Source organism: Lycorma delicatula, chromosome 7 (assembly GCF_047948215.1).
Source record: "Lycorma delicatula isolate Av1 chromosome 7, ASM4794821v1, whole genome shotgun sequence".
In the NCBI taxonomy this organism is placed as follows: Eukaryota; Metazoa; Arthropoda; class Insecta; order Hemiptera; family Fulgoridae; genus Lycorma; species Lycorma delicatula.
Window position 1 is genome coordinate 142,462,133 of NC_134461.1, and position 10,048 is coordinate 142,472,180.

General features: G+C 28.0%; 1 protein-coding gene across 1 annotated transcript in view; it reads left to right on the forward strand.

Annotated features, from left to right (window-relative positions):
- LOC142328123 (cell adhesion molecule 1-like) overlaps positions 1–10,048 on the forward strand; it is a 615,871-nt gene that overhangs the window by 385,468 nt on the left and 220,355 nt on the right. The window lies entirely within an intron of this gene.

Genomic DNA, 10,048 nt, shown 5'->3' on the forward strand with positions numbered 1-10,048 from the left:
GTGAAAAAACGTAATTGAATATTGTATTATCATCAGACTTAAGTCGCTATGCAAAATTTCACCGTTGTATGACGTCATACAACGGTGACGTAAGTAAAAGAAAAACATGTAAAAATATTTTCATTTCATATATTAAGGAACTTATTCTAAAAAATAAAAAAAAATTATATATATATATATATGAGACAGAGAGAGAGAGAGAGAGAGAGATATTACATTCCCAAAACTCGCTGTACTCAGTTTTGAAAATGGAATATATCTGAAACGCGTCAACAGGTGATTTAGTTATAACCAAGCTAAAAAAGTAAAAAAACTGTACTCACTTAAAAATAATGACTAACTTAGTAGAAAATTTATACATTTTAATAATAAATATAATTTCCTACATCTGAAGCGGAGTGGTAGGGACTCGAACTTTCATTCGGGAGTCCCGGGTTTGAATCTCGTCAGGAATGGCGGTTTTCATTCGCTACAGAATTCCATTTCTATATTCCCACTTAAAAGCTTCAAAGGATTCTGTGAGTTAGTTCATCATTACACTGAAATCAGTTTTTTTAGTTATAGTTAATTCTGTTTCTTCTTATTTACATTAAAAGAAATGCGTAATATTAAGAAAATATAATCAATACTTATTACTCTACCTGCCGTAAATAGAAAATGAAATTTTGTGAAGGTTTTTCCATTTGGAGTGTAGATGTTTATCTACGCTATGATATATAAATATTTTATTTATAATTTAATACATTTTTGATTTATTTCAGTTCATAAATTTTAATTTTTTCAATAAAATATGAAAAAATATATAAAAGGTACAGAATGTATAGTGCATCTAGTTATAGGTATGATACTTGTAAAAATATGATATGAAAAATGGTTAAAGAGTTTTGGTATAAAGCAATGAGCTAGTGACAGAAACAAATTGAGAGAACCAAGAGAGGTTTACATCACAAAATGCTGTATTATTCTTAAAACAAGTCGAATAAGAGAACAAAGATAAAGAAGAATAAGATAAATAATGGAAAAATTTGGACAGAATAGTTTATTATTATGACATTAATCTATTAGATCATGAGAGTTGATGTATTCCATAAAACAAATGAAAAATTCATTTAATTTCATGTGGTTTTTGAAAATTTAATCAAATAATGAATTCATTACGTCTTAAATTCTAAAAAAAATAATTGTGTGTTATATTAAAGAAATGACAGAAATTTAAATAATTAGATATTTAAATTCACAATTATTTCTGTACTCGTTAATTTCGCATATACATATTTTGAATATTTTTTGACTTTCCCGGTTTTTGATATATACTGGTAGAGCAGCTATAACGGTAAAATATACAAAGATTTAATATGGAAGTTCTTACAGCTTAGATGACGTTATAAAATGTTCAATAGAAATAAAAAATTCTTGACATTATAACTGAAAATTTAGACGGTAGTAATGAAAAAATAATCTGGATTGACTACTAAAAATATTTTTACAAAGCCCAAAACTATTATAAGGCCAATTAGTATTAATTTTTTTCTTCTTTTTATTGAAGTTGACTCGCTATATCGATAGTTAACAGAGTATACAAACAGAGCTTATATTATTATTGTGGATTACTATAGCTGCCTATCAGAAAAAGACTCCAATAAAGATTAAATAAATTTCTTAACAAAAGGATTACGGAATTGGCTAATGATCAAACAAATATTGCATGAAAGACATGCAATACTAACATTTATTGTAAAAATGTTAGAAAAAACATTTTTACAATAAATAATAATTCAGAAGTTAATAAATTTAAAAAAAATATTTGAATTAAAAAAAAAAAGTTAAAAAAAAAAAGAGGTGAAGTCTGATTCTAATCGATATGCCTTCCCCTTATAACATCCATTAAAATTTCATTTAGCTACAACTCTGGAACCAATGAAAATAAGTACCACTTATGATATATCGTTAAAAAGCTCTCAATGAGGGCTTATTATGCAGTTAAGAAACAAACAAAAAAAAGAAGTGGATTTTGGACTTTTCTGGACATTTTGGTTCAGTCGATTGCAATCAAAAGGGGAGGTGCAATTCTAAATTCAAAGTTTCAACATCCTACGGCTAATCGTTTTTGAGTTATGCGAGATACATACCTACATACGTATGTTCGTACAACGTCACGCCGAAACTAATCGAATTGTTGCGTGGGTTTGTTTGTTGTATGTGGTCAGATTTTATTTTAGCTGCTAATGGCGCAGAGCGGACCAATGGTGGTGGGCCATGCGCATGCGCACAAACGTTTCATTCGTTTAAAAGATTTATACTTCTTGACACGAACGATTTATCTAAAATTATATTTATGTTTTGGCTGATAAAAAAGGAAAAAGTTGGGGTTAGAACTGTGTTAAAAATTGCAACTCATAAAACAACTAAAAATGTTCAATATGTTGGAGCTTTTCGTTGTAAATATTTTGTTGTTGTTAGTAGGTTAAATTCATGAAGGTTATTTAGTTAGTTGGTAAAAACATTTAATAAAATCATCTTTAACCATGTAACATTTTCGAAGCGAGACATTCGAAGCTTTTTTCCTAGTAATTTATATGCTATCAGCATGACTACTGCGTACGTTTATAATAATTTTAAGCCTCAATTTTAAATTACGATTACAAACACTGCGGACCTTAAAATAAGTTTGTTAAAATAATTAAATTTGTTTTACACACAAATAGAAAAACATGGATTCATTATACTTGGATCGTAGATTTATTAACGGGGTGAGTAGGAGAGAATTCGTATTTTTTTCCCCTTTTTTTTTACTTTTAAGGCTGCAAAATACCACTTTAGTCAGAATAATTCAAGTCTTTTTTACTGATCTTTTGGCCTTTAAGTTCTTAGCTTTTACTTTCTCCCAATATTTAGTCATTCTTAATGATCTTGTTTTACGATCCTCTTCTGAATAAATCCTTTTTGTATAATTAAAAGTTCTTACTTTAAAGTTGGTATTCTGATCTTTAATAGCAAATTTTAATTTTTCGGATTTATTAAGTAAATCTTCGTAAGTCAAATTTAATTCTCGCATGTCTTCTTTAATTTCTTTGATCCATAATGGCGGATTTTTTAAAGACCAAAATTGATCGATAATTCTCTTAGTAATCCTATCCTGCGGTAATCTTAACAAGTGTGTACAGAAAGAAATTCGCTTCTTTTTCATAGTATCAATTAAGGATTCCAAGTTTCCGAACAGAAATTTATTAGGCGATAATCTGCACTGATTTTCATGTTTATATTTATTGTTTATGCAGGTTCTAAGAATCCTGCGTTCTATTTTTCTGATTTAATCTAAATAAAGTCTCGCTCGCGTAAGTAATTACCGGTTTAACCACAGATTTATAATGTCTAATTTTAGTGTTAGTCGAGAGCGATTTTTTGTTGTAAATATTTTTGGTTACTTGTGGCACTTTAAATAATTTATTAAGTCTTTCGGTCCAATTTTGTTTTTCGTTACAGTTACAAGTAATGATCTCTCCAAGATATTTAAATTTTTCTACAAGTTCTACTTTGTTTCCATTAGTATTCACAGAAATTAATAACTAAAGGATCTATAGCCATCATTTTAGTCTTTTCGTAAGAAATTTTAAGTCCAATTTTATTCGCAAGTTCTTCTATACTTGTTATTTGTATTTTGGCTTCTGCGATACTATTAGCTAATGAAGCTAAGTCGTCGGCAAATCCTAGGCAATTTAAATTTAAGTTATCTCTTTTGTATCCTATGTGAATATTTTTTGAATTAATTTTAAACCATTTGCGCATCAGAAATTCTAGTGCATAATTAATTCGTATTTATACTATATAAAAAAAAAAATCGATTTGTGACCTTACATTATTTTTTCAAGTTTTCCTTTTGGTTTTGATGCGTGCAAGCTATCTGAGATACAACATATAGCAATCAAGTGTTGGATTATTTCATAAGCAATGATGTTCTAAATCCATCCAACCAGTCTGTGTTTCAATGGACAGCATTACAGCAGGTTGAAAGAAAATACACAAACAAAGAGTGAGAGAGTAGCCTTTTTCCTCTATTAGCCCTACATTTTATAAAATATAAAATAGCTTGTATATTAATATATATATATATATATATATATTCTGTATTTTATAATATAGAATATTACAGTACTGTACATACACACACATTTATTTTAGGTCATGAAAGTCCCGGGAGAAAATCGGGATACGCTCTGTATAATTAAACTTTTTTTTTCAATAATTTTGAGATTATGCTGTCCTGCGTAAAGTAATTATATAAAAAATTTTATTAAATAATTATAAAAAAATTCACTGATTACGTTTTGAAAAATATTATTTGCTTCATTCAAAGTTAATAGCTTTACAAATCAAATCAAATTAAGGATTGTTACAGAAATTGAAAAAAATTGATTTAACCCGACCAACTTTTAAAAGCGAATAGATTTTACGCATTATTTAATTTACTAAATGCATCAAGTTTATACGTTATCTCTTTTGTCAATTACACGCGATTGTGATGAATGATATTTGAAAATATATTTTGATAAAAATATATTGTAATATTGTAAACGCATATTTATTATAAATTAATATAATATTAACCCATAAATACGGAATATTAAATTTCAATGAATAATTAATAAAAATAATGATATTATGTTTTATGACTGACAAAATATTTAGAAAATATTATTTTTATCAATAAAACGGTGACTAATTACAATATATGAAAGTGACGTTACCTCTTAACCATTTTATTATCCATTGATTTATACAATTTAAATTCACGTTCACTATAAAATTGAAAATATTGACATCTGTCTACGTTTTTATATTCATAGTTAACAAATGGAATTGTTCGTTCTTCACTTATCGGGTTTAAATATTACTGATAATATTTTCATTGAATTTTCTCACATCGTACACTTTCAAAGAAATTAATAAAGATAAAAATACGCATGTTTTTAATAAAATGAATTATCATAGTTGTTATTTTAAAACCAATTACATAAACAGAAACTGATTCACGAAGAAATCATTCAAGACATTTTCTATTGATGAAAATAAAAACGAATCTTCATACAAACAGGTTCGGAAACGCCTCAATAACGAATGTCGGCTGGCGAAAAAATTTTCCCTAACTTCTGTGCCTTCGGTAAAATTAAGCCAAACTGTAATTCTTTTGACTCAAATTAAGGTGTTAATTTATTGATTTTATATGCAATCTGACTTGAAATATTTAAAAAAATACGTCTCAGAACTGTATTTTTAATACTTTTTAAGAAATTTGGGATAAAAGATAAAAAGTGGGGTCGAAAAACACACAATTTTACGTTTAGTGTAAAATAACTTTGTTATTCCACAACTGCCGAAAAAAAACATGTAATTAATTTAGGATGTATGTATGTTTTTTTCAACCGTAGAAGCTCAACGGCTGAACCGATTTAGACTATGATCCTGCGCCTGAATATATATGTTTAAATGAATCAAAGAAAATTGATGTGGATACCACATGAATTCCTTGTACGCCTATTAAATTACATATACACATTTTCTGCTGCACTGTATTTGAACTTATTTCATTTGAAAGTTAGATACGATCCTCCAATTCTTTAATAAAGTAAACAGTTACACAATTGCATTGGTGGTGGACACCACATTACCTCACTTTTTTTGTGGTGTCCATATCAGCATTTTATATTAGTTTTATATTAATTTTTTTCACGTCGCTTTCACTACACACCACTTCATCACTTATAACACACTGAGAACGTGCTAGATCCGTACCCATTGACACATCGGTTCGAATCTGACTTTATACACATTTATTTTTTTAAGTATATATATTGACTTATTAATAATTATTAACCTCTGTAATCATTTTTGAATTAAAATGAAATGTACATAAAATTTTATTTCACTAACAACGTTTTTTTATTATTATTGTATTATTACTTATTCTGATTTAATTTTTTTACTATTAGAGGTTAATAATTATTAATAAATCAATAAATTTACAAAAAAAAAAAAAAAGTCCGATTCAAACCGATGTGGCTTTACCTTACAAGATCCAAATATTTCATTAATTAAAATTTAATTTGGCTACATCTCTGAAAGTAACTAATAATACTTGGCTATATCAATGAAAATAAGTACCACATACGAAATATAGTTGAAAAGCTCTCAATGAGGTCTTATTACTCCGGTTAAGAAAAAATCGAAAATTCAAATGTTCGGATTTTGGGCTTTTTTGGTCCAGTCGTTTACAATCAAAATGAGAGGTGCACAACTAGATGTTACAACAGTTCTAAAACCAAAATTTCAACATCGCGCGGCTAATACGGCTTTTTGAGTTATGTGAGACACATACTCCATATACGTACAGACGTCACGCCGAAACTAGTCAAACAGAAATCAAGGAAGGTCAAAATGGATATTTCCGTTGAAATCAGAAAACTGACATTTTTCGCTATCACAATACTACCTTTATTTCGTACAAGGAAGTAAAAATTATAATGCATGTAAATAATGCATCAAAGTCAATACGTCGAACGAAATGAAAAATGTCATTTCTAAGATATAGTCGGCGGGAAGTTTATAGTACGTGGGCATTTTAACCAAGTCATATTGACATAAAGCCTTCACGGATCTAATGGAAATGGTCCAAAATTTAAGAGCTCCGGACTTCTACATTATACTGTCGTGTAATGATCTGCACTGGCAGTATATTCTATACTTTTTAGTTTTTTTGTGCAGTTGTGTGTTTTCAATTTTTTACAGATTTCAAACTTGTATGTGTAATAAAACAAAAATATTTAAACAAAACCTGCAGAGAATTTGATATTCTGAATGGTTGTTATATTTTTTTGTTAATCACTGATTCTGTATATTATTTGCGTCATTTATAATGAAATAAGTTAATATAAATTGCGAATGAAAATATTTACCGTACTTTTAGATCTTGGTATAACCAAAAATCTCCTTATACGAGTAGCTAGAAATTTTCATACACCCTGATAGTTTCACAACTGTTGGATTTCCACAGTACGTAATGCATTATCTAGAAAGTTTAAGATAGTGAAGCAAGAATAACAGGCCAAAGAAACGATGATGTTTTTAATAAACCGGATTTTAACTACTATATCCGTCGATAAATCTCTATAAGCAAGTTTAATTAACAATTATTTAACACTGAAAATATGAAAAATTTAAGTTTATTCATAATATTAGCCCACCTAATGTTTAACTCGTTGCAAAAATCAGTTCTTTTACAGCTGAATTGCGAATTCAAACAGTCAAAGATTGCAAACCCTAGTAAAGTTAGTTTCTTTTATAAGGGATTCAATACAAGAGTGGATATCTATGTAGTTTGATGGTTGGGGTTCAATTATTCACACGTCTCAAGAATGGTCGGCCTGAATCTGTACAAGATTATATTTCATTTACATGTCATATATATCATCCTCAACTCACTGGGACGTTGGGGGGTTAGGAAACATTAGGAAATACATTAAGGAAAATACATAAGGAAAAAACTCAGTTGATTGTCAACCGATTTTCAAAAGGAAGTTATAATTTTTTTGTAATAAATGGAGTAATATACTAGCTAATAAAATGTATATCGAACTAACCATTAACGAGGTTAAATTATAAATTTGAATAACATTTTTACTTCCTTGTACGAAGTAAAGAGTGTATTGTGATCGCGAAAAATTACGGTTTTCAGAATTCAATGGAAATATCTATTTGACCATCCCTGAATCCATTTTGACTAGTTTCGGCGTGGTGACGTCTGTACGTACGTATGTATCTCGCATAACTCCAAAACGATTAGGCGTAGAATGTTAACATTTTGGATTTAAGACTGTTGTAACATCTAATTATGCATCTCCCCTTTTGATTGCAATAGATTTGATCAAAAATGTCTAAAAAAAGCCCAAAATTCAGAAATTTTGTATTTTTGTATTTTTCTTAAGTGCAGTAATAAGCCCTCATCGAGAGCTTTTTAACGATATACATAAGTGGTACTTATTTTCATTCGTTCCAGAGTTATAGCCAAATAAAATTGTAATTAATGAAATATTTAGATCTTACAAGGGGAAGGCACATCAGCAGCAAAACAAGCAGTGTATCGCAACAGAAAAAGCATGAGTGACGAACTAAAACCGCAATAACAACAAAAGTATGAGACATTTCAATAAATTAGTTGGGTAAAATGTTTGAAAACAAATTGAAACGTGGAAACATGTGCTGTTTTTTATTTCACTGCACACGTGAAATACAATATACAAATACAAATGACCTCGTCCAGCATAAAGATGATGGAGAAGGTCATTTTTAACACCTTTCGTAAACTATTTCAGCTATTGAAATATCCATTACTATAAAATAATGAAATAAAAATCGAAAGTTAAAAAATCCAAATTAAGAAAGTTGTCATTACACTTCCATATTCCAATGCAGAGTAACTTTCCGACCGCTCTGTATTTATATATAATAGAATATCGAGTTCAATTTTCAGTTAATACTTTAAAGAAATTTAATATAAAATCAATTAGTAATATTTGTATTTATTTGTTAAACGTTTCCTAAAAAAATATTTCAAAACTATAACATCTATAATTAAGTGTTTTTCTGAATTTCTTTACTATATAAAGTTAAAATACTTAACCTGAGGGAAGAATATGTAAAATATTTGCATTACTATATGTAAAATTACATGAAATACTTTTTCTAATGGAAAATTAATTCTTAAACACAATTGAAGTTCTAAAAATATGGTTCGAGAGATGTCTAAAATACGTATTCTGTTTAATTTTCCCTTGAAAACCTCTTAATTTCTTAGATTGCATCCTTAGCAGTAAATTAATAAATACTCTTCCAATGAAAGAAGATGAAGAGAAAGCATTCAAATAATATTTAATAAATATTAATAACCCGTGGCGGAGTGGTAGTGTGACCGTTCATACGGAGGTACCGAGTTCAAGAACTGCAATTTCATATGCTACAAAATTCATCATTCATTAGTAACTATATATCTGTAACTGGGTAATAATTAGCTTGTAGTCGCTAAAATAAATAAATAAAAAATATTTATTGTACATTTTTAAAAAAAATTATTTTTTCCCGGCTGTTTTCTTTTGTGCATAAAATGTATTGTGAGCAAGCGAATGAGAGAAAACAATTTTTAATCAAGTGGGAACATAAAAAAAAGTCCATATTAATTATTTAAATCATGATTACGATAATTTATCATATTTTATTTTTATTAAATGGAATCACTTTTTCTAAAAAGCTTGTGGGGGGATACACAAATCAAGATAATAAGTAATTTGCTTCATTTCTCTATTATCTGCTAAGAAATGAAAAAACTTTGTAATGTACTGGCATTTCAGTTTTAAACGTTCTTCTGTACGTGGATATATATAAAATATGTTATATATATAAATGTTTTTTTGGTATACTTTTTCGGATTCTACTTGTAAAACTAAAAACTATCCTTAGGAAAAATGGTAATTCTCCTTCGTTCTCCTTCTTCCGCGGATCTCAAGTTCGGATCGACGAATCCCATTAATATTTGGTAAGCGTCTTTGTAATAAAGTTTTAAAATTAATAAAAAATGAGGACTTAAATACCTTCGCAAATTACAAAATTCAATCCGTTATATCTCCATAAATTTTTAGTTTTATCAAAATTTATGTTATTTGCTAAAATATTAAGCTATTTATTCTGAACAAAATGACATGTTATGGGAGAAAATTTATGTTGTAATTTTGTGTCATAATTATTAGGTCTATTATTGTGAAAAAAATATTACTATAATAATTTCATACTAATTTACAATACTACAATTAACAATAAATAAAAAAAAAAACAATATTTTATCGAATTGAACGTAAAGCGGAGGACATGAAAACAGACACATAATTACATCAATTTTCTGCTATAATTCTGCTATTTTTTAACCGATTTAAAAAAAAGTCATTTTATTCAAAATAAAAGGCTTAATATTTTAGAAAAAACATAAATTTTGATAAAACTAATA